The following is a 12203-nucleotide window of genomic DNA, read 5'->3' on the forward strand; positions in this document are numbered from 1 at the left end:
GGGCTGACCAGTGAGAAGATGGATAAATAGCACGTGGCAGGTCACATGAAGATCAGCTGCTGAGTGCTCAAAGCTAGCAATGGATCTAGAAAGCTTCTGAAAATTCTGCTACGATGTCACCAGTATTCAGACATGAAAAAATGGATTTTAGACACTTAATTATCAAGTACAAATTGTAAGAATAAGTAAATATAATGGTATAGAATGATATTTAAAAACATTTACATTTATATGCAGTTTAGTTACAATCTTTGAGCCCAACAAGTTTCCAGTGCCCCTGTTGATTTCAGTAAGAATGGCTGCCCTTGCAACAATGCATAGAATACAACTTCGTTATATGTATCTTCTTCCATAAAACTGTGTCAAAACATTTAATTCGGGGTCACATTCTCTGCTGATGTAAATGGGCACAAGTGTGAGGGGTTTGATGGGAGTTTCATTTACACCAAAAGAGAACAATAACATAAAGAAGGATAGGCAAGGGATGTAATTAAGGTGAGATTTGGGAAGGGCCATCATGAACCTCACCACTTTCCGCTCCAAGTGTAATGCACATTTCTTTGACAAGGGTTTCAGCAGAGGGTAGACGCATTACAGAGAAAACATATTAAAAACAATAAAAGAACTTGTGTTTATGCTAATAAGCTTAACAGAGATAATCCCATAACTCCAACAAGAGTTCTGGTTGGTCCTTAGTCCTTCAAACCCCCAATAGAGGGGTTTTTCCTGTGCTCACCAGTTCGTAACAGCTTTTACTCAGAACTAGCTCTCAAATCTTATAGCGTGTCGGTGGGCCAAAGACCTTCCAACCCTTTCCAAAGATTCAAGTCCCCTTAGACCAGAGGTCCTGTCCATTTGCTGGATTGGAAAGAAGACCCTGCATCAGTTTTAACTCAAGCTATTTAACTACAGTTAATTTAAACTGTAGGTCCCTGGAGAATCCAATTTGAACTAGTAAATATAAGCTTCTCTCCAACTGGTAATAGCTCTCTGGAGTTGTTACAACCTGAGTGAATTTGCCTAACCACCCACCACTGTTCTTAATTCCTGGAGGGCTGTGGTCCCCCTCCTCCATAGAAATCCCTCAATAGTACATAGACATTTTCATTTTTAATAAAACAAACTCTTAAAATATTTAAACTTAATTCAATAAGGTTTAACTTAATTCAGTAAGGGTTGTCTAGGATATTGCAGGTTATTTTCATATCGACCACAGTTCTGTCAATAATAATGAGTAGGGGGTAACTGGCTTGTGATAATACTGCTGAAAAGGATCTGGGGAGATGTCGCAGATCACAAATTGAATATGAGTCAACAATGCGATGCCATAGCGAAAAGACTATTATGATTCTGGGGTGTTTAAATATGTTTTGTATGTAAGACAGAATGTGATTGTCCCACTGTACTTGGCACTGTTGAGGCCTCAGCAGGAGTGTTGTGTCCAGTTTGGCGTGCCAGACTTTAAGAAATATATTGAAAAATTGGAGAGAGTCCAGAGGAAAGCAACAAAACTTTAGAAAACCTGACTCATGATAAAAGGGTAACAAAACTGGACATGTTTAGCCTTGAGAAAAGAAGACAGGGGAGGAACCTGATAAGTCTTCAAATGTGTTCAGGTCTGTTATAAAGAGGATAGTGGTCATTTGTTCTCCAGGTCCACTGAAGGTAGGTCAGGAAGTAATCTGTAGTAAGGGGTGTTTAGGTTAGATACTAGAAGCAATGTTCTAACTATAAGGATAGTTAATACTGGAATAAGCTTCCAAGGGAGGTTGTCAATCCACGTCATTGGAGGTTTTCAACAGCAGGTTGGACAAACATCTGTCAGGGATGGTGTAGCTTTACTTGGTTCTGTCTCTGCATCGGGGTCTAAACTTGATGATCTCTTGAGGTCCTTTCTTGCCCTACATGTCTATAATCCTATGATTTTACAAGAATAAAATATTACTTAATCAATTATGTGTTCATAAACTCAGTTTCAGAGAATACATTTGCAAATGAAATTGACACTTGACGACTGGAATTTTCCTCCTCCTCAGTCTTACCATCTCCTTCATCTAAATCTGAGTAATCCCAACTACTGTCTTGCCCTAACCCTGTCATTGCCCCTTTAACCCAATTATTAACAATGATTTTATTATCAGCAGAGCTGGTAGTGCCATCTATTGTTAAAGTTCACCCAAACTTTCCATGATAAGAACCTGTTTTCATTTACTTATATATTTGCCAAAGTTTAACTGTTTGAGCTGAAATCTTCTATGCCAGGTGTCTGCCTCAGGCTGAATTGTTTTTGGAAAATTTAAGCTAAATGGGATTAGCCATTTTTGAGAATTATTTTAAGGGAAAATAGGTTAGTTTTTAGATGTTTAAAATATTCTTACAACCAAATTGCTAATGTTTCCATCCTTTGGCATAGGGACTTGACATATTGCAGTGGAATGCTCTGGAGTCAAGGATGTACCTTTTGCTGTCACCTTGAAAATTTGCTCAAATTTGGCTAAAGTATAAATCTCTGAAAAATTTCAGTCTACACATGCTCAGTAGAGCTATGTTAGAGTGTGGCAGCTAAATTCTTCAAAGATGCCCTCTGAGTTTCCACACACACTCCTTCCCTAGAGTTGCAGGGGTTGAGCAGTTACCAGTGGTGGCTATAGTGCTAGGCACAGGAACTGCAAGCAGAGAGACTGTCTCCTGTGCTCTCAGTGCTCTTGCTGTTAGAGGCTGGGCAATGTGGAGGTGGAAGAATGCAGCAAGGTAAGGAATGGGGCTGGAAGGAAAGAGAGAATAGGAGCCAAGAGGCAGATAGAGCAGAAACCCTCCTCTGCTGTCCTCTTTTACATCTCTTTGCTCTTCCTTATCTTTAACCTATCTATCTTTCCCGCACTCAGGCTCTTTCTTTTCGGCCTTACAAGTATGCTTTTGGGTTCCTTATCCTGAAAAAACAAACAAACATCTCTTTACAACTACCAATGTATCTGCCTCCTCCTCTTGTCTCTTAAAATTCTGGAATTTGCTGTCAATTTCCTCTGTCTAGATTTTCTCCTTTCCAACCATTTTTTTGGCTTTCTCTGCTCCTGTTACTTCCAAGGTCACTAAAATACACCAAGCAAATCCAAGGCATATGTCGGAGTTTCATCATACATCTTGCTCTCCTGGCTTCTCTTACCTTTTTCCATCATTTTAAGTGGTTCCTCTCTCCTCTCTCTGTTGTCTCTTGGTAATCTGAATCCTCTCAACCTTTGCCTCTTGTCTCTCTGTTCTTTCTCAAGGCAATCTCATCCATTCTCATGGTTTCAGATACCACTTATATCTGCATCATTCACAGTTCTACCTCTCTACTCTTTTCCCCTCATCTCTTTTGCCCAGGCTTGCACACCTGACCTCTAGTTGTTTCTCAAAGGTCTCCCTGGATGTGCCGCTGCACAAAGCATTTCTAAATTAAACCTTTCATCTCTCCACATGCCTCACTTCAATATTGTCTACTACAGTTGGCAACCCCACATCCTTCTTTCCCTTAGGCTCACAGTCTCAGGTGCTATAGAAGTCAAATGTTATTTTTGTTTTTCTTATTATTATTCTTATTTCCACTGCCTCCTTTCATCCTTCTCCACCAATATGTATGTTCTTGCCAAATTCTGTAACTTCTTCCTGATGCTATGATTTCTCAAACATCTGTCTTTTCCTGGGTGCGAATTTTTTTCCCCTTGAAGAAAATCAACAAAAACAAGAACTTGTTTTCACTGATTTTTTTTCTTTGATTTTGTGTGTGGGTGCATGTGTGTGGGGAGGGTGTTGTTGAAGAAAAGAAAAAAATGGCATCAAACCCATAAACATTTTCATTGTCAAGCGGGGGTGGGGGCTTGAAAACCTGAAAAATTTAGTTAAAAATGGATGATTCTCACAAAAGTTTCCATTTAGATAAAAAAGCCATTTTCTGTCAAACAAATTTTCAATGGAAAATTTTCAACCCGCAATTGAGGTTAAACTTTTATTTAACACTAAAATGAGTAACTCTGTTTTCTCCATTGTGCCTGAACCATTGTTCATGTTGCCCATGTAGAGCCATAGGGGAATTCTAACTCCCTTTTCCCCTTGTCTGAACACATATTCATAGCCCTAAACCTCATCAATAATCTTATAATCAGACCCCTTTCTTCGTATTTTTTGGGTAATGGCCAGTGTCATGGTCTCTAGTTATAACATATTATTAGCTACAAGTACATTACACCACTCTGTGGCTATGTTTTGGAAAACTGTTCTATCTATAGACTGGTGACATGGGCAAGTTGGAAGAAAAACAATGCTGGAAAAGATTTCTTCTTCTGGACAAGATTGGTCGATAGAGAAGCTTTATAGGAACCATAGTTACATAAATGGTCTGAGTCTTTTTCCTCCCCTTTTGTGATAATGTTTTCATTTCTAGTTTAAGAGGTGAGATTTATTTTTGCCAAGTCTTGTTTAACATCTGAGTTTATGTTCATGAGTAAGCAATATCTCAAGAATACTGTATATATTGCTTTGTTGCAACCTGCAGTATTTTATGAAAATGTGTAAGAAAGGAATAAGTGCCATTGAGCTACAATGGGGAGGGGGGAGAGCACAAAATTGTAGTGGATGTTGGATACTAGAGATGTAATTCTAGAAGGCCAAATCAATTTGAAAATGAGTTTCTGCAGGGGGTTAAAAGCTCAGTTTTCCCAGATTACACATTATTCTCTTTTCTTGTTCATGAAAATGGGATATATTTTGTACTGAGAAATCACTGCAAAAATAGAGCTGTTCTCAACAAATGCAGTATAGCCAACCCCAGGTGTTCAAAATGTTTCACTTTACGTTTCAGTAGTCAAGACAAGAGAGAGTGCCAAGCCATGGACTAAGGTTTTAACAGTGAGAATAGAAGAAAAGGTACAGATTTTAGAGCTGTAAAAAGGAAGAGGTGTCAAGATTTTGTGGCAGCCTGAGTGTTGGAGAGATGATTATGACATCAAGACTGCAAGTCAGAATAATTGAGAGGATTGTGAAGGAAGGAAGTGGCAAGGTTTAACGGAGGGGGAGATCATATGTTCAGTTTCTACCAGGTTCAGGTTGAATTGGCAACTGGACATTCCAGATGATGTCGGAGAAACAGCTGCAGATAATAAAAATAATAATAAATACCAAGCTCTTATTTAGTGTTTTGAATCAGTAGAACTCAAAGCAAGAGTGAATGGAGGGAAGAAATCAGAGCAAAGAGATTAGGGAATTATTCATGTAGTAGTAACTGAAGAAATGAGAGCAGATGAAGTCATTCAGCACTGGATTGATGCAATATACTATACACATATTAACATGGGGCCTTTGTGCCCCAGCCCTGCTTGAGGTGTTAATCTCAAGGGTTTCCACATACATGAGTTGTCAGCTGTGCTAATAAGGGTCCACCATCACTCCTCACGTGCCTTCTCTGGCTCCTGAATCACCACTCCTTGTCTACAAGTGGGCTGCATGTGCAACCTGCATTTTTCAGTGACGTGACAGATGATTGTGATTGTGATTTGATCACACATGCCTCAACTTTCTCTGAAACCAGCTTGTGTTGGTAGTTCTGCTTCTATCATTCGCTTCATGTGATCCTGCATTACATGGAGCAGAACTCCACGTAATGCGGGAAGATAATACGAATGTTACTATGCTCTCTTATGTCTCCCTTCTTTGGTAAGGACAGAACTATTCCCTTTGTCCAACCATCTGACCAATTTCTAGTCATCCATACATCATTGCAAATTTTCCATATGAGATCAATACTGCAATCACCAATTGCCTTTAACAATTCTGCTGGTATGTTATCTATTCCTGGTGCTTTCCCAGGCTACATTTTCATATTGACATGCACCACTTCCTTTTGCAGGATTGATGGCTCTCTACTTGGTGAGTGAGTAGAAATTATTATTATTTATTAGTACACTGAATCAGGATTGGACACCCATTGTGCTAGGGACTGAACAAATATGGGGACTGATCCAAAGCCCAGTGAAGACAAGGGAAAGAATCCTATTGACTTCAGTGGATTTTGGATCAGTACCATGATCCCTGCCCCAGAAATAAGGTTAAGTTTAAGTTCACCAGTAAAAAAAACCTGCAAGTTGATCAAAAAGCTCTTCATTTCACTTCCCTACTTGAAGTTACATCAATTCATTACTATGCCACCAATGTACTCAGTATGACTTACAAGAACAAAGTATAAACATTTCCAGCAAAGAGCACTTAAAATAAGTTTGTCCAGTGGTGGTTCCTCCTTCTTTGGTTGTGATTAGCCTAAAGGGATTTCCTTAAATGGGAAATCAAAAACATAGATTCTCTCTGTGCTAGCTTTTCCTCTGGATGACAGAGTTTATCACAGGCTGAGAGGAAATAGTTTTGAGAGAATCCCTCATTAAAATATTGGCAGCACATACTGCTGTGGTGAGGTTCTGGGACTCCAGTGTAATCTATTTCCAGTGGATTCTCCCCTCCCACATGCATTTCATCTGTATGAAATAAATACCCTATTTTACCAATTTGCCATCATTTACAGCCATTGTAGTGTGAACTGGTTTTGTAATTAAATCTGGTACTCGAAGCAAAACAAAATCAACAGTGATTATTTCTACTTAATTATGTACCTGTAATAAATATTCACTTGGTAGGAAATGTTTACCTCAATATTATCCAGGGCCTTATTTTACAGTTTCTAAGCAGCCAGAAGTCCACGTGAGAGTCAGTCACAGGATCTGGCCATAATACAACACTCTGAAAACAAAGCATCTATACATTATCCACAATCAGCAAACAAAACAGAGCCACCCATGTCATAGCCTCTGCCTGAAAGTCTATGACTATGGCAAGCCTTTGGTCTTTGATTAACTTGCATTTGTTTTACTTACAGTGAAGACTGGGGAACTAAAATAGAAGCACTATTAAATTTACATTACCAATAATTACAATGTTCTTTCTTATCAAAAAAGTCATGACCCACTGAATCTCATTAATTGATACCTAACAATATTAGATCTCAGGCTGACTTGGTGGTGTGATGGTGTGCACATTCACTGCCAAACAGGAAAGAAGTTCTAATTCTCACAGGCTGCGGATCAGAGTTCTTTCACATTGCTAGAATGTTTGGAGAGCCCAAAGGCTCCTGGTTGTGGAAAGTAAGAATGACCAAGCCACCAAAAATCTATGGTCAAGTTATTTCTCACTCATTAAATACTTGTCAGAATTGTTTTTAAACAAAGTGCTTCTGAAAACAGCACATAGACACTAGTTTAGTGAGTACATTAGACTAAATAGAATGTGTCCACAGATTTGTTCATGTTGGTACAGTCAAGCTGTATGCAAGTATTATTTTTGCACTATAGTAAATGCTGGAACAAACTTTTTCATTCCATGTTGCAAGACATGCCCATCACAGCTTCTAAGTGTAAATGTAAAAAGGTATACAAAACCCACAAAATTATATATAACTAACTGATGTAACATCAGTTCAAAAGAACCCTCAACCACCTCCTTACACAAGTGACCAGATGAGCCTCAACATTTATTATTGATTCATTTTTTTGTGAACACAAACTAGAATGATCATAATGGCTTATTACAAAGCCATGGCAAGATCACACTTGGAATATTATGCATGATTTTGGATGCCTTATTACAAGAGAGAGTTTAAAGAATCAAAAATGGTACATAGAGCACAGCTTGAGTTATATAGTCTCCAATGTTATGACTTGGACAGAGAGATTAGGAAAGTAGATTTGCGGTTTTCCATTGGAGCCCTTTAGAAAAGAGATTAATGTCCAGATTCAGCAGACTATCTGAGCACACACATAATACTATGGTCTTCAATAGGGCTACTCACATGTTTAAAGATGACACATGCTTAACTACCTTGATGAATCAAGGCTTAAGGCATTACCTGACTGAAGCATATAGAATTCTGAGGAATATGGTGAAGGTGGAGGCCATAAAGCTATTTAAGAGGGGAAAAGTTTAATTAAAAAGGAGAATGTAAGGTAAAAAAAGGTCCAGACATGGGCACACATACACATGCACACACACATGCTGGCACGCAAACACACAAAGTTTAGAAGAAAGCTACTTTTATAGGATAGGGTTGGGCAAGGTTCCAAACATTCCACTGAAGTCCTGGGCACCCTCAATTCCCACCAAAGTTAAGACGAGTGATGGGTGCTCAACACTTCAGAAGACCTTACAGGACTGAGCCCAGACAGAGCAAAAAAAAGTTTGAGAAAAGTGCATGAGGCAGCAAGAGCAGCTGCAACCTTGAACAGATTCAAAGACTATCTCTACACTTACAGTGGCATGTAGAGTACAGGCACTACATGTGTAGCTAGCACCACAGTGAAAGGCAGGCTGCCTTCATACTTGCCACTGTGATATGTAGCTACACATCTCAGTGAAAGGCTATGGCAGCGGGAAGGCAGTGGGAAAGGCTCTGGCAACTCCCCGCAGCTGGAGCCCTTCACTACAGCAAGGAAAGGCTCTGGCAGTGAGAAGGCAGTAAGACACACTGCTAAAAACAGCAGTGTAAATGAGGGAGATACTGCTTGGGTATATAAAGAGTCTGGGGGGATCAGGTGTATAAGACACTCTACTCATCTAAACCATGTCACATATCTACACTATTTATACCCATGATAGCTGGTGTGCAATGTCTGTACTCTACACACTGTCACAAGTATAGACATTGCTAAAGACACTTGAGTCAAGCATTATGTGAAAGAATATATCAGAAGATACAAATACTAGCCAGATATGGAGCTAGAAAAGTTGTGTTGCCACCAGCCATGCTGTACAATGATTTTACTTTAAAAAAGTAAAAAGAGTGTTTAATACTTTAAAAAAGAGTGATGAATATATGACCTCCATTTGAATGAACTCATTATGCGTTTGGTGAAAGCAGAACTAATGTATGGTAATGTACTTATTTAACATTACGATATTACCATTTCAGCTTGTTCAGTTTAGTATGCAGTAGCCTGGTTATGCAACTAAACTTGTTATGGAACTAAAATCCTCCAGAGTCTGGGCGTGACAAATCCATATAATATTCCTGAGTGATAATGTTTGCATTTGGACCATTAGCAACCAGATTTGTGTTAAAATGCACATCTCTAGCTATCTCCGTGGTGGCTCCACATCCCAGGAACCTTCTGGGTATTAATGTTTCTACTGAAAGGCTGGGATAACTTTTTTGCCTGAATCAACCTTCATTTCAGCTGGTGTCAGGATGGAAGAATCCAATTTAGTAATGTGCTGTGCTAAAAGCACCCCATTTGGGCCAAGTCGTCCTCTTTCTTTAGGGAATCTGTTATTCACAATGCAGAGGCAATTCACATCTGGCACCAAACACTATTTGGAGTGTGAAATGATCCTGTGCATCCCCCTTTACATGTTTCAGCCTCAGGAGCTTTTTAGCAAAGTCTCTCAGCTAATAACTATCTCAGAGTTGGATCCAAAATTCCCCTGCCGCTCCTTTTCCTTTGTATAACCTCATCTAATATGATTTGCTATGGTCTAAACTTTTATCTAAATTGTATATTGTACTAAAGGAGCTCTGCTAAAGTCAGTTAGGCCTGATGCTTGACCTACCTTCAAATATTTATAATCTGAGAAGGAAATGTCTGCAAGCTTTTAAGTATGTGAAAAATACATAAACACAGAGGGCCAAATTATGATGCCATCTTTATGAGTGTGCTTGAGGTAGGGAGAGCCCTTTCCATAAGTACACTCACATGTAAAGAATCATAAAGCCTGTGCTTCTTGAATGCAAAGAGAGAGAGAGAGAAAGAGAGTGTACTAACAACAATACTGCAAACCACAAAAGGTGGCAAGTCTGGGCTCAGGGTGAAACCATAGCACCCAGTGCACCTGAGCTAGTACCAAGTGGTCAGGACTGACTGGAGGCTTGCAGCATACCTTTTACACCGATGGGGTAAGTGCACAACTGCAGAGCTTCTGCCTTACCTAGGCACAATATCTCCCATCACCACCCATCAGACACTACAGCTGCTGACTTGCCTCATAGTACACCACTGACTCTAAGAATGATCATTTAGTTCTTAGAATGAATGCATATTTTAGGAGATTAATAATGGGCTATAGACCCTTTCACCTTATTTACAGACTCTAATGTCGCCAAGGTTAGTAGTGCCAGAAAGTATTGTACAATGATGTATGTGAAGTAGTGCTTTCAAACTAGCTCTCTGAGGACAGGTATTCAAATTTTATTTGGCATAAACTGGCTCCCAACTAGGAGGGTACAATAACTGCATGCAGGTCAGAGGAAGCTAGTACTGCTACTTCTGTGCTGTACATATACTGTAAGTATAGAGATCGCTTCTGTGGCCAGCGCTCTCAATGTGGAATATTTCAAGAGCTCTAACTTCACTTTAAAATATTCGTACAGTTGAAAAATAAATTTAAAATGATACAGACAATTAGGTTAGTAAATATGGGGCCAGATTGTGATCTCAGTCACAATGGTACAAATCCAGAGTAGGTCCCTTGAAACCAATGGGTTTAATTTTGATGTAGACTTATGTAGACTAACATGGCTACCACTCTGAAACCTGCCTCCTGGGAGTGGTTCACCTCCTTTGTTGTCAGTAGAGAACTAGCAGTGGGCGACTCCCAAACTCACAACATATTTCAGTAACAACCATACAGCAACATCTCATAGCTTCATATACATTAATGATATACATATTTTTGACAGAACAATGGAATTCATTAGATCATGATCTTTCATAGGATATGCTTTGTATGAAATATATCATCATTATATGACAGGAGTGAGTATGGGGATTCCAGGGTGCTGCTTTGAGTTACAGAGTGCCCCAGTGGGATATGAAGCAGAGGAATGAGAAAAATAATTTGGAAAGCCTAGGGATGTGGTTAAAAAAAATAAGATCTGAAGAATAAGTCCCAGATGAGAAAAGTGAGTCTGCACAGAGTCTCTACAGGACCCTGCACAGAAGAAATTGATCAAAAGAAAAGAACCATAAAGTTTAGGAAAATCTGCTTGATTGAAGTTTTTAAGTGGAAAAAAAGGATTGTGATTCTGGCCTATGAGCAAAAGGAGACAAGAACAGCTGTACCAGGCCATAGCCTAGGGCACTCCACATCTGCACAAAAAAGTAGATACAGCAGATTAAACAGGATAGATAAGTAAGTTAGGACAGACAGGCAGAAGGGAAGAGTTTTTCTTTCTATATTTATTTATTCCTTGAGCCAGAGTGATTTAGGGACATATTAAGACTGCATCTTTTTTGCAACTTGAGCCCTATTTCAGCAAAGCACTTAAGCACATGTAGGAGCTGCTGGCTGCTTAATACTTTTGAAAGTCAGGCTACTCATTTAGGTGCTTAGATGAAGATTTAGGAGACTAAGTTTAGGCTCTCATTATTGAGAACCTTGGCTGTTGTATGGATGTTATTATGTATGCCAGAAGAACCTTGCCCAGCAGTTGTCTATTCAACATCTGAAGAGCTAGACTCCATTATTTCTTCACATCTCTGCAGAACTGTCTTTTCCTATACTGTAAAAACATGCAAATAGGGTCCACATTGCTACATCCATGCACAAGTTATTAATATTTAAAACTCATTTTTAACACAAAGGCAATTGCCCAGCTTCAGTATCTGTCTGATCACTAGACTACTACAGCCAGAGAACAGAAAATGTAAGGTCTGATGCATGACTCTGACAGTTTAATCTGAGGTGATAAATTGTGATTCGTCTACTCATTAGGCATGGACTGACGCAGCGGTGACCATGTTGCTCATGTCAGACCCAACACTGAAATCCCCAAGACTTTTCTTAATGCCACTTTCTAAGTCATTTTTATTTGTGAATGGTGAGGTTTGCATTAAAATCATGTCAGGTTAATTTTACAGGAATGTATTTCATTACAATAAATCTAAAGTCTTGTCCAATCATACTAATCACAAGACATGTTATGAGCATAGCATATACAGGCCTGGTTGTATATTACAAACATGTGGGTATAAATAGAGCATTATTAAATTACTAATAAATCTGCAAACACAAACAAGATGGCCCTTATTATCTTACTACACATTTCAAATAAAATGAATCCAGAAGCTTAAAAATAGCTCAAAATATCTTCCTTCGGTCTTCAAAATATTATGCTATTTCTCCTTGTATGTCCT

At 39.0% G+C, this 12203-nt stretch overlaps 1 protein-coding gene across 3 annotated transcripts in view; it reads right to left on the bottom strand.

Moving 5' to 3' along the window:
- TRPC6 (transient receptor potential cation channel subfamily C member 6) overlaps nt 1-12203 on the bottom strand; it is a 150283-nt gene that overhangs the window by 61408 nt on the left and 76672 nt on the right. Inside the window, exon 1 of one of the 3 annotated variants that reach the window (XM_039512031.1) lies at nt 6671-6722. The exons of the other annotated variants lie outside the window; for them this stretch is intronic. The gene's annotated coding sequence lies outside the window, so the exon portion shown is untranslated. Of the gene's footprint in view, nt 1-6670; nt 6723-12203 lie in introns of those variants that run through there. 3 annotated transcript variants of the gene reach the window in all.

This window comes from Mauremys reevesii, linkage group 1, assembly GCF_016161935.1.
Source record: "Mauremys reevesii isolate NIE-2019 linkage group 1, ASM1616193v1, whole genome shotgun sequence".
In the NCBI taxonomy this organism is placed as follows: Eukaryota; Metazoa; Chordata; order Testudines; family Geoemydidae; genus Mauremys; species Mauremys reevesii.